Raw genomic sequence first — 10950 nt, 5'->3', positions numbered from 1 at the left:
AATAGACCAGGGACGTTCAAATTAGATTCATCAGCCGAGAAGAAAAGTCACATCATGTACTTCGTGACTCATGTTCATGTTCATATTAGTGACGAATGTTCATTAGTGGTGGAAACTGTGCACCGTGTCACAAAAACACCCTTCAAAATGTAAAACGACCAAACCCCGGAAGTTGTTTTTCTTTCGCGCTTTTTTTCTCGTGTCATCACGAGATGACACTCCTCTCTTCTCCACTCTCCTCTCTTGTCCTCTCCTCTCTTCTGCTCTCCTCTTCTCTCCTCTCCTCTCGTCCTCTCCTCTCTTCCGCTCTCCTCTCCTCTCCTCTCCTCTCCGCTCCTCTCCTCTCCTCTCCTCTCTTTCGCTGTCCTCTCCTCTCCTTTTCTATCCTCTCCTCTCCTCCACTCTCCTTCGCCTTTCACTCCTCTTTCCTAATGGTGGGAATCGTTTTAACAATTCTCCGGTCACCATGGCAGTGGTTACCAGGATGGGAAGCCATGTGTGTGCAATCATCTGAGGCTTCAGTTTTCGGGGAGGGGGGGGGTTAGCTAGGGGACGGGGGGGGTCAGAATGACCGAAACTAATTGAGTGTGTTTACGGGTTGAACAACTTTTGAAAAATGAAAGATAATGCAAGACTTGTGACGTTAGTCTTTTTTGTTCCAGACTAATGTCCTTGATAAGTTATCTTCCAGCCAGTTGGCCTACAAACTTTCTCCGTCAAGGCCTTCCTTAATCTGTAATGGGGTCTCTGGTGGCACTTTGTTATGAATATGAATGGCACCAGCTGTTACTCTCGTGCCCGTGTTTACTTAAACACCATTGCTTTTGAGCCCTTTTCTACTCACACTTGATAGCAGAGTTTGCAGGTTTTCTGTTTTACACATACATACATATATTTTGCACTCTGATTTTTCCTATTACCCACCGTGACGATCATCTACACTAAACACTCTCTATTTGACGCGCATCTTGGTTATGATATCATCCGTTTGATATATTATGATATATCGTCCACTTCCGGTGTGGGAAGATGGCAGTGCGAACTTATGTTTGCGGCAGCCTCACCCAGTACCGTCCATGCAGTGTCTTTGTCCACGTCTGCATCTAAATTTGTGTCTTTGTTTGGTGGCTGGGAGAGCTGGCGCTGGATCGGCTGAGAGAGCTTGGTCTGCTGGGTCCTGTGGGCCTAGGGACCATGGCCCTGCCCGGACCTGTGCCCGAGGAGGTAACACCGAGGGTGGTCTGACAGGATGCAGAAGTGGGGCAGGCTAGGTTAACTGCTAGCCCATGCAGACCGGCAGTTCCGATAACACAGAGGGTGGTCTGGCAGCGGCCTCACCTAGCGTTGACTGTGTGTTCGGTGTCGTCATGTGGAGTGCGGGGAGGTGTGTCGAGGGTGTCTGGCTGGGGACGTTGGCGAGGGGTCTGCTGGGGGGGCCTGGTCTGAATCGTCTGGTGGGCCCAGGGGCCACGACGCTGCCCGGCGCTGCGCACAAAAAGGAAACACCGAGGGTGGTCTGACAGGACACAGAAGCAGGGCAGGCTAAGCTAACTGCTAGCCCATGCAGACCTGCAGTTTCGACAGTGATCCTGGTGTTCGCTCTCTAGGAAAGTGATTTTTTTTTTGTGCTTAATTTGGATATATGTGTTCTTAGTTTGGATATATGTGTTCTTAGTTTGGATATATGTGTTCTTAGTTTGGATACATGTGTTCCTAGTTTGGATATATGTGTTCTAGTTTGGATACATGTGTTCTTAGTTTGGATGTATGTGTTCTAGTTTGGATATATGTGTTCTAGTTTGGATTTTTGTATTCTAGTTTGGATATATATGTGTTCTTAGTTTGGGTATATGTGTTCTTAGTCTGGATGTATATGTTTAGTTTGGATGTATGTGTTCTGAGTTCGGGTATGTGTTCTTTGGGTATATGTGTTCCTAGTTTGGGTATGTGTTCTAGTTTGGGTATATGTGTTCTTAGTTTGGATATATGTGTTCTAGTTTGGGTATATGTGTTCCTAGTTTGGGTATGTGTTCTAGTTTGGGTATATGTGTTCTTAGTTTGGATATATGTGTTCTAGTTTGGATATATGTGTTCTAGTTTGGATATATGTGTTCTAATTTGGATATACGTGTTCTTAGTTTGGATATATGTGTTCTAGTTTGGATATATGTGTTCTAATTTGGATATACGTGTTTTTAGTTTGGATATATGTGTTCTAGTTTGGGTATATGTGTTCTTAGTTTGGATATATGTGTTCTAGTTTGGGTATATGTGTTCTTAGTTTGGATATATGTGTTCTAGTTTGGATATATGTGTTCTAGTTTGGATATATGTGTTCTAATTTGGATATACGTGTTCTTAGTTTGGATATATGTGTTCTAGTTTGGGTATATGTGTTCTTAGTTTGGATATATGTGTTCTAGTTTGGATTTTTGTATTCTAGTTTGGATATATATGTGTTCTTAGTTTGGGTATATGTGTTCTTAGTCTGGATGTATATGTTTAGTTTGGATGTATGTGTTCTGAGTTCGGGTATGTGTTCTAGTTTGGGTTTATGTGTTCCTAGTTTGGGTATGTGTTCTAGTTTGGGTATATGTGTTCTTAGTTTGGATATATGTGTTCTAGTTTGGGTATATGTGTTCCTAGTTTGGGTATGTGTTCTAGTTTGGGTATATGTGTTCTTAGTTTGGATATATGTGTTCTAATTTGGATATACGTGTTCTTAGTTTGGATATATGTGTTCTAGTTTGGATATATGTGTTCTAATTTGGATATACGTGTTCTTAGTTTGGATATATGTGTTCTAGTTTGGGTATATGTGTTCTTAGTTTGGATATATGTGTTCTAGTTTGGGTATATGTGTTCTTAGTTTGGATATATGTGTTCTAGTTTGGATATATGTGTTCTAGTTTGGATATATGTGTTCTAATTTGGATATACGTGTTCTTAGTTTGGATATATGTGTTCTAGTTTGGGTATATGTGTTCTTAGTTTGGATATATGTGTTCTAGTTTGGATTTTTGTATTCTAGTTTGGATATATATGTGTTCTTAGTTTGGGTATATGTGTTCTTAGTCTGGATGTATATGTTTAGTTTGGATGTATGTGTTCTGAGTTCGGGTATGTGTTCTAGTTTGGGTATATGTGTTCCTAGTTTGGGTATATGTGTTCTTAGTTTGGATATATGTGTTCTAGTTTGGGTATATGTTCTAGTTTGGGTATGTGTTCTAGTTTGGGTATATGTGTTCTTAGTTTGGATATATGTGTTCTAGTTTGGATATATGTGTTCTAGTTTGGATATATGTGTTCTAATTTGGATATACGTGTTCTTAGTTTGGATATATGTGTTCTAGTTTGGATATATGTGTTCTAATTTGGATATACGTGTTCTTAGTTTGGATATATGTGTTCTAGTTTGGGTATATGTGTTCTTAGTTTGGATATATGTGTTCTAGTTTGGGTATATGTGTTCTTAGTTTGGATATATGTGTTCTAGTTTGGATATATGTGTTCTAGTTTGGATATATGTGTTCTAATTTGGATATACGTGTTCTTAGTTTGGATATATGTGTTCTAGTTTGGGTATATGTGTTCTTAGTTTGGATATATGTGTTCTAGTTTGGATATATGTGTTCTAATTTGGATATACGTGTTCTTAGTTTGGGTATATGTTCTAGTTTGGACATATGTGTTTTTGTAGTTTTTGGATATGTGTTTTTGTCTTTGTCTTGCACTGCCGTGGGCTGGGGGAAACAATATTTTTTTTCATTTCATGTATTCAAGTACATGAAGTGAAATGAAAAGAAAGTGTTCCTGATTCCTGATCACCATGAAGCACTACAGGTGATGCTACTTGGTAACGCTAATCTATCTGCTAACTGCTAACACTCTTGTAAGTCACTTTGAATAAAAGTGTGTGCATGATGAGTAAATATAAATGAATAGGGGCAGAAAACACAAATTTACATTTTGGACATTTTGTAGATGCACTTTTCAGAGCAAATACCGATGGTGTAATCTCAGATCACCAACACTGGAAACAGTAAGGAGAGCAACAGTCCAAGCTCAAGTAGTGACGGATGAAATAAAACATTTGTGTTTCTAAAGTTGTCATTTATGATAGCGCAGCATGACTACATATACCACAGAGCAGCAATAGTTATCTTCTTATTCTGTTAATTGTTTCACAAAAGAAGATTATAGATGAAACTTGGTTGCGACAAGGAAGTGGCAGATTATTGTGAGACACACACACACACACACACGTGTGCACACACACAAACACACACATACACACATGCACACACACACACACACACACACGGATACAAGCACAAAGGGTCAAGAGGACCTGGGCGTTGCATAGTTTAAACCTGGTGATTGATAAAAGTTTAACTTGAACAGAAACTAAACTCTGCGTGCCTTATATGTAAGTTCCTCTTTTGCGTTGGTTGAACTATTGCCAGTCGTTGTGTCCTTAAAGCATTGCTGTCACAAACAAAAGGCTTCACTATCATCACTCCAAACTTTGAGACATCCTGCCTGAGTAATTACATTTAGCAAAATCCTGCATCTTTTTGTTTGAGGGCTAAACTGAACAGTCTGTTTTGTAAACATACTGGGAAACTGGAAACTTCAGTGGCGGAGGAGAGGCTTAGTCAGACACTTTAGAAGGACAATGACTGCAAGGAGGACAAAGCTCAGTGTAAAGATCTGGCAGAGGGGAACGGCTGTCAACGCCGACACTGGGAAACAGATTCAAACTCGTGGCGCTGAGATTACACGGTAGTATCTCAGCAAACAGAGCCTGCGGGTGGGATGGAGGCTGTTGACTGCAGGGATTTCACTCATGGGTCAGGTGGCTGAATCAGGTCAACATCATGCCGAGTGAATGTAACCATAGCCTCATGAATATTCAGCACGTGAGCTTAACCCAGTGAGAGAGTTTATACCCGCCCACAGTCCCTAGTATGAGTCGAAACACACACACACACCCACACACACCCACACACACACACACACACACACACACACACACACACACACACACACACACACACACACACACACTATCCATGTACATACACACACAGTATTCCACTCAATTTCTGTTGGAGTCTTCATGGTGTGAGAATTCCCCAAAACCAAAACACCATTTACTGCAACACCAACTAAAACTAACTCACATAAGTAATATATACAATAGTTATTACACATGGCTGACTGTACACACACACACCTCCACAGAGTCCTGAAAAGGTTTTTAAAATTGCCACATGTTTTTTTTCTGCCTGGCTGTATTCAATTTGTGTGTGCTTACATACCTAACCATATGTATGTTTGTCATTAGGGTTCAAGCCCAAAGGGTTTCAGCCCTATTGTTTTTGTGCTGGTTAATTACTATTATTATTATTATCAGGGGTCCAAGCATTGCAAAGCAGCGTGGCTCTCAGTACCGCCGGTGCTGGGAGCTCTATTGTAATCACTCAGATTTTTATTATTATTATACAAATTTCCTTTAACTTCATACCATGATACAACATAATAACCTGGCCCATTCCTTGGGCCTCGGGTTAGGATGAGGTAGAAGTCTATTTGATGGATAGTGCCTTTCTTAGGATATGAGATGTTCCAAGTAGTGCCATCTTCTGTAGTTATTGTATTCTGATGTTACCCGGGATCCGTTGGGTGTATTTCGCCATCCCTTTTTTTTACAAGTCCCAGGGCTCCTATCACTCCTGGTATTGTTGTGGTTTTCATCCCACACATTTGTTCAATCTCGATTTCACTGTCTTTATATTTTGACAGTTTTTCAGTTACTTTCAGTGAGGTGCTCCTTTCAGTCGGGATGGACATGTCGATTAGTAGGCAGCTTTTTTCTTTTTTGTTCTTCATGACGATGTCTGGTCTGTTGGCCTTTATCTCACGATCTGCCACGATATGGTCAATGGTTCCCTGGAATTGACCACATATCCTGCATGCTGGGTCTGTGCCATCTTTGAGAATTTTGCTCCGGTAGTAATTGGTCTTGATGGCATGGTCTTGGGCAGCGATGATAAAGCCCTCTGTTTTGGATTTCAGCCCAGCTGTTGTGAGCCATTGGTTGGTCATATGTTGGTCTACATCTTTCTCACCTACTCTTTTTGGGTATTGCCCGTGCATTTGTTTCCCTTCCCATTTTTGTTTAACTTGTTCTTGGGTGTGACGCTTTGCTTTTTGTTTGACTTTTTGGGCATGGATGGTTGGAGCTTCATTTTTAGGTTGCGGTGTTTCAGGGAGCTTGAGCTCTCTTCTGAACATTGCGGCTTGGTTAGCTGCGGAGATACCAGCTCTAGGAGAGTTACCGACCAAGGTATCCTGCCCATGAGGCAGGCTAACCCCCGCCGGATGCCAACTCGGTACTTTAGAGCCTCGGGGCTTTATTATTATCATTATTATTATTATTATTGTTATTATTATTATTATTATTATTATTATTATTATTATTATTATTATTTCATTGGTCAGTGTGGTACTGCAGCATCCACCGTAAAAGTTATGTACGTGAAATTATCAGGGGAGGTATAGAATGGCGCACATCAGACACAAAAAATGGCATATCTTCACCAGCAGGTGGCGCATTAATCGAGGTAAGCGTGTTTTGGCCAGTAACTCCCACATTGTACATTCAAAAGCCTTACAGGCACGTGTTCTATGAATTGAGTTGATCTTGAGATACATACCACGCCCATTTCCACCTATGATGTTTTTTCACAAAATTATGAAATATGCAAAATCTACTTTTTTCGAACTGCCCTCCTAGGTTTTAAGTCCCAAGTGCACAAAACCTTGCACCTATAATCTGTGAACAATCGCAATCAAATTAATTTGACAATCCAAAAAAATCCGAAAGTTATAAAGGAACAACTTCCTGTAGATTGCAGTCAAAACAGGAAGTAAGCAAGCAAGCAAGCAAGCAAACTTTTATTTATATATTGCATATTTCAGCAAAAATCAGTCCTATTAACGTAAAAACTCAGCTCAGTAGCTTCCCATGTCTTACCGAGGCTCTGTGCAAAATTTGGCACAAATCTGCCGCTAGGAGGCGATTTTTCACACAATTGCGAAATATACAAAACCTACTTTTTCAAACTCGCATTATTTTGCATGCGTGCATGCATTCCATGAACTGAGCTGATGTCGAGATATGGGCCACGGCCATTTCTGCCTATATTATTTCCCGCAAATGGTGAAATATGCGAAACCTACCTTTTTGAACTCCTTGGCTGTAAGTCTCACATGCATGTAACTTTGCACCTAGAATGTATGAACCCTAATGATCAAAAGTTGTTAAAATAATTTTGATAACCCCCAAAAAAGTGAACGTTATAAAGGAACAGCTTCCTCTCGGTTGCAGTCAAAACAGGTAGTGTTACATATCTCGGCAGCAATCAGTCCTATTGACACGAAACTCGGTTCAGCAGTTTCCCATGTCCCACTGAGGCTCTGTGCAAAATTGACGACGTGTGCCAGCTCTTTCAGAGACAGAAGACCAGGAAGGCACCGGGGGGGCCTCGTGGGTGCATGTCAGCCTCCTGTCTTAAAGTCTGTGCTAACCAGCTGGCCCCCATTTTCACACTGATCTTCAACATATCACTGGAACTGTATGAAGTCCCCTCCTGCTTCAAGAGCTCCATTATCATCCCGGTCCCCCAAGAAACCCCGTATCACAGGATTAAATGACTACAGGCCCATTGCCCTAACATCTGTGGTCATGAAATCCTGCAATAATCCAGGGCAGTGGCAGACTACAACGGACCATTAGGTCTGCAGAGAAAATCATTGGTGCCAACATGTCCTCCATTTAGGACTTGTACACCTCCAGACTCAGGAAATGGGCAGGCAACATCACTTCAGACCCATCACACCCTGGTCACAACTTGCTCCAATTGCTTTCCTCTGGTATGTGCTACAGAGCACGGTACACAAAACAACCAGATAAAAAACCAGTTTCTTTCCGCAGGCTGTCATTCAAAGAACACTTAACACTGTCAATAAATCCAACAATTTTGTATATACTGTATTGTACATTGTACACATACTGGTACACTGTCGTGTCCATTTACCTAAGGCATGTATGTAAGTAACCTGCTAACATCTATTTCAGCATCTCTGATATATTCTCTGTGCCATTGCACCTTACCACCTCTTATTTCACCTGTATAAGTCAATCCTTGTGTATCTATCTGAAGATTGTTGTGTTGTAGTGTTGTTATTCTATGTTAAGTACACTGAGAGAGCTACGAAACCGGAGTCTAATTCCATGTATGTGCAAACCTATATGGCCAGTAAACATGATTCTGATTGTGAATATATGGCAGTTGCTTTAAAGTCTTGAATAATAAGGTCTTCTAAAGATGTCACTCTAATTCAGGCTACATATGCTTGGCCAGCCGAGAATTGTTTGTTTGTTTGTTAATGACACCACTGCTTTGTCTAACGTTAAGCCTTGCACTTTATGTATTGTGCAAGCCCAGGCTAGAAGTAATGGAGATTAAATCAACTACTTGCTTATTTTAAACCTTTTTTGGATTCCACTGATCTAATTTATGTTTTATAACAAACTTAAACCACATGAATACAGCACAACCACTAAACATGAGTTCCGTAAATCAACAATTACTTTTTTGGTCAAATCGCTTTTAGATATTTGATTTTAGGTATCTACACATTTGCAATACTTTATTTGCCATTTATACGTTTTTTTCTAAATTACAACAATTACAAAAAAAACAATGACAGCCTCACCTTCCAACACCTCACAATTCATTAAACCTATTGGCCTTATTACTGAAACTTGTACTATACATATACTATATAGTACTAGTATACTGTGTGACACTGTGTTGCACTTTCACCTGATCCTTGGACCAGTATAAACGATATATGACACTCGAACTGCAGCTGCTTCAGCTCACTCTTCAACACCTTTAAACCCGGCTTGCATCAGGCCTGTGGGCCTGCAGGTCCGACTTGCGTGGACTCCGGGCCACCGGGTGCGACTAGTGCAGGGGTCCTTATTTTCTTCCCCAGAAATGTTTGCACAAATTCCTGTGAAATGGTAAACAGTAGAGACATGGGATTTTGCCCATTGATTGGATGTTGGAAGTTGTGTGCAAGTGCTGCCCAGGAAGTATGACCCCCCCAAACGGCCATATGGGGCGCTATAAATCAAAGGTAAAAAAAACTTTAACTTTGAAAAGGCATAATTCCTACGACGTAAGTCGAATTTACACGAAACTGGGTACAGACATCCATCTATCTTACATCTATCTTGGTACAGACATCCATCTATTGAGAAATTTGCTCCAAGAACCACGAAAGTCGACCCTGACTAGATTTTCCACCATTTTTTTGTTTGTGGAAAAACACATTTTGACGTCTCTCGTAAACCCTAGGTCCGATTCCTACCAATTTTCTGTGGAACATTAATTGGACCAAGCTCATCAAAATTTGTGTAAAGCTTGTTGATATCTTATTTAGTTTTCACAATATTGACAAATGAATTTCAAAAGGGCGTGGCCCAGCACATAAATAGACCAAAGCCAAAAAACTGTTGGGCCAATCATCACAAAACTTGCAGAATATGAGCACATAAGTAGCTGAAACATATCCTAAAATGTTCGTTTTAATTCACCACTAGGGTTGCCACAAATGAGGGAAAAAATGGGCGTGGCAAATCATGACGTTGATACAAATCAGACTAAATTAGAAATTCTTTTTCCAATCATTGCAAAACTCGCGGGATGTTTCATAACAATGTTGAACCGCCTGTAAAACTATTTTGAAATCGCTCAATAGGGGGCGCCACCAGTTCCAAACATGGGCCTGGCACTAATTTGGCCATAAGTTAAAGACAGTTTGTCGAAACGTCGCCAAACTTGGTGGATATTTTTAATTGAGCTGTTGAAGCTCTCAACTTCTAAAGGTCTTTGTTCACACGTTGTGTAGCTGTGTACGATTATGCTGGGGGTGTAAATGTTAAAGCGTGTGTGTGCGTGCGTGCGTGTGCGTGCGTGCGAGTGTTAAGTAACAACATTACGTTTATGTCTTGTGCAGTAATCAGCGTACTCAGGGCAAGCTGTGTTTTTCCAGGTGCCCTTGTGTGTGTGTGAGTGAGTGCGTGCGGTGGTGTGTATTATGGTCCTGAGAACTGTAAAGATACAATCTGGCCTTGGCTGGTAGACTTTGCTATTATAAACCTCCCCTGTTAGAGAGAGAGAGAGAGAGAGAGAGAGAGAGAGAGAGAGAGAGAGAGAGAGAGAGAGAGAGAGAGAGAGAGAGAGAGAGAGAGAGAGAGAGAGAGAGAGAGAGAGAGAGAGAAGTGAAGCGGAGAAGAGGCTTTTCGGTTGATGGTGAATGCTGTTAACTGTTATCTTGCTTGGCTACTTCACCAGTATGAACCTGTGGTCCTGATGGGAAGGGGAGGTACTCGCTTGTATTTGTGCTGTTTCGGCGTCCTAGTTTTTTAATGTTTAAAGAACATACACTCTGTGTTAATGCAGTGATCTAAACATTTTTATGTGGACATTTAATGGGCTGGGCGCGGGAGTTCTGAGGACTTCTTAATTGCAAACTAGCAAAAATGTTTTAAAAGACTACAAGGATTTGGTCATGACACATTTGCAGTTAATTAAATAGCCTATGATCTGTTTGTGATCTGCTGGCAACACCGACTCAGATGTTCTAATATGTTCACCACATTGACCTTTCCTTCTTCTTTCTTCTTTCTTCTTTCTTTCTTTCTTCTCTTTCTTCTTCTTCTTTCTTTCTTTCTTTCTTTCTTTCTTCTTTCTTCTAATTATTCCGCTGGAGACTGGATGATCCCCCTCTCTTCTCTTCTCTTCTCTTCTCCTCTCTCTCTCCCCCCTCTCTTTCCCTCTCTCTCTCTCTCTCTCTCTCTCTCTCTCT

The sequence above is a fragment of the Lampris incognitus genome, chromosome 3, assembly GCF_029633865.1.
Source record: "Lampris incognitus isolate fLamInc1 chromosome 3, fLamInc1.hap2, whole genome shotgun sequence".
In the NCBI taxonomy this organism is placed as follows: domain Eukaryota; kingdom Metazoa; phylum Chordata; class Actinopteri; order Lampriformes; family Lampridae; genus Lampris; species Lampris incognitus.
This window is presented reverse-complemented; position numbering follows the sequence as displayed.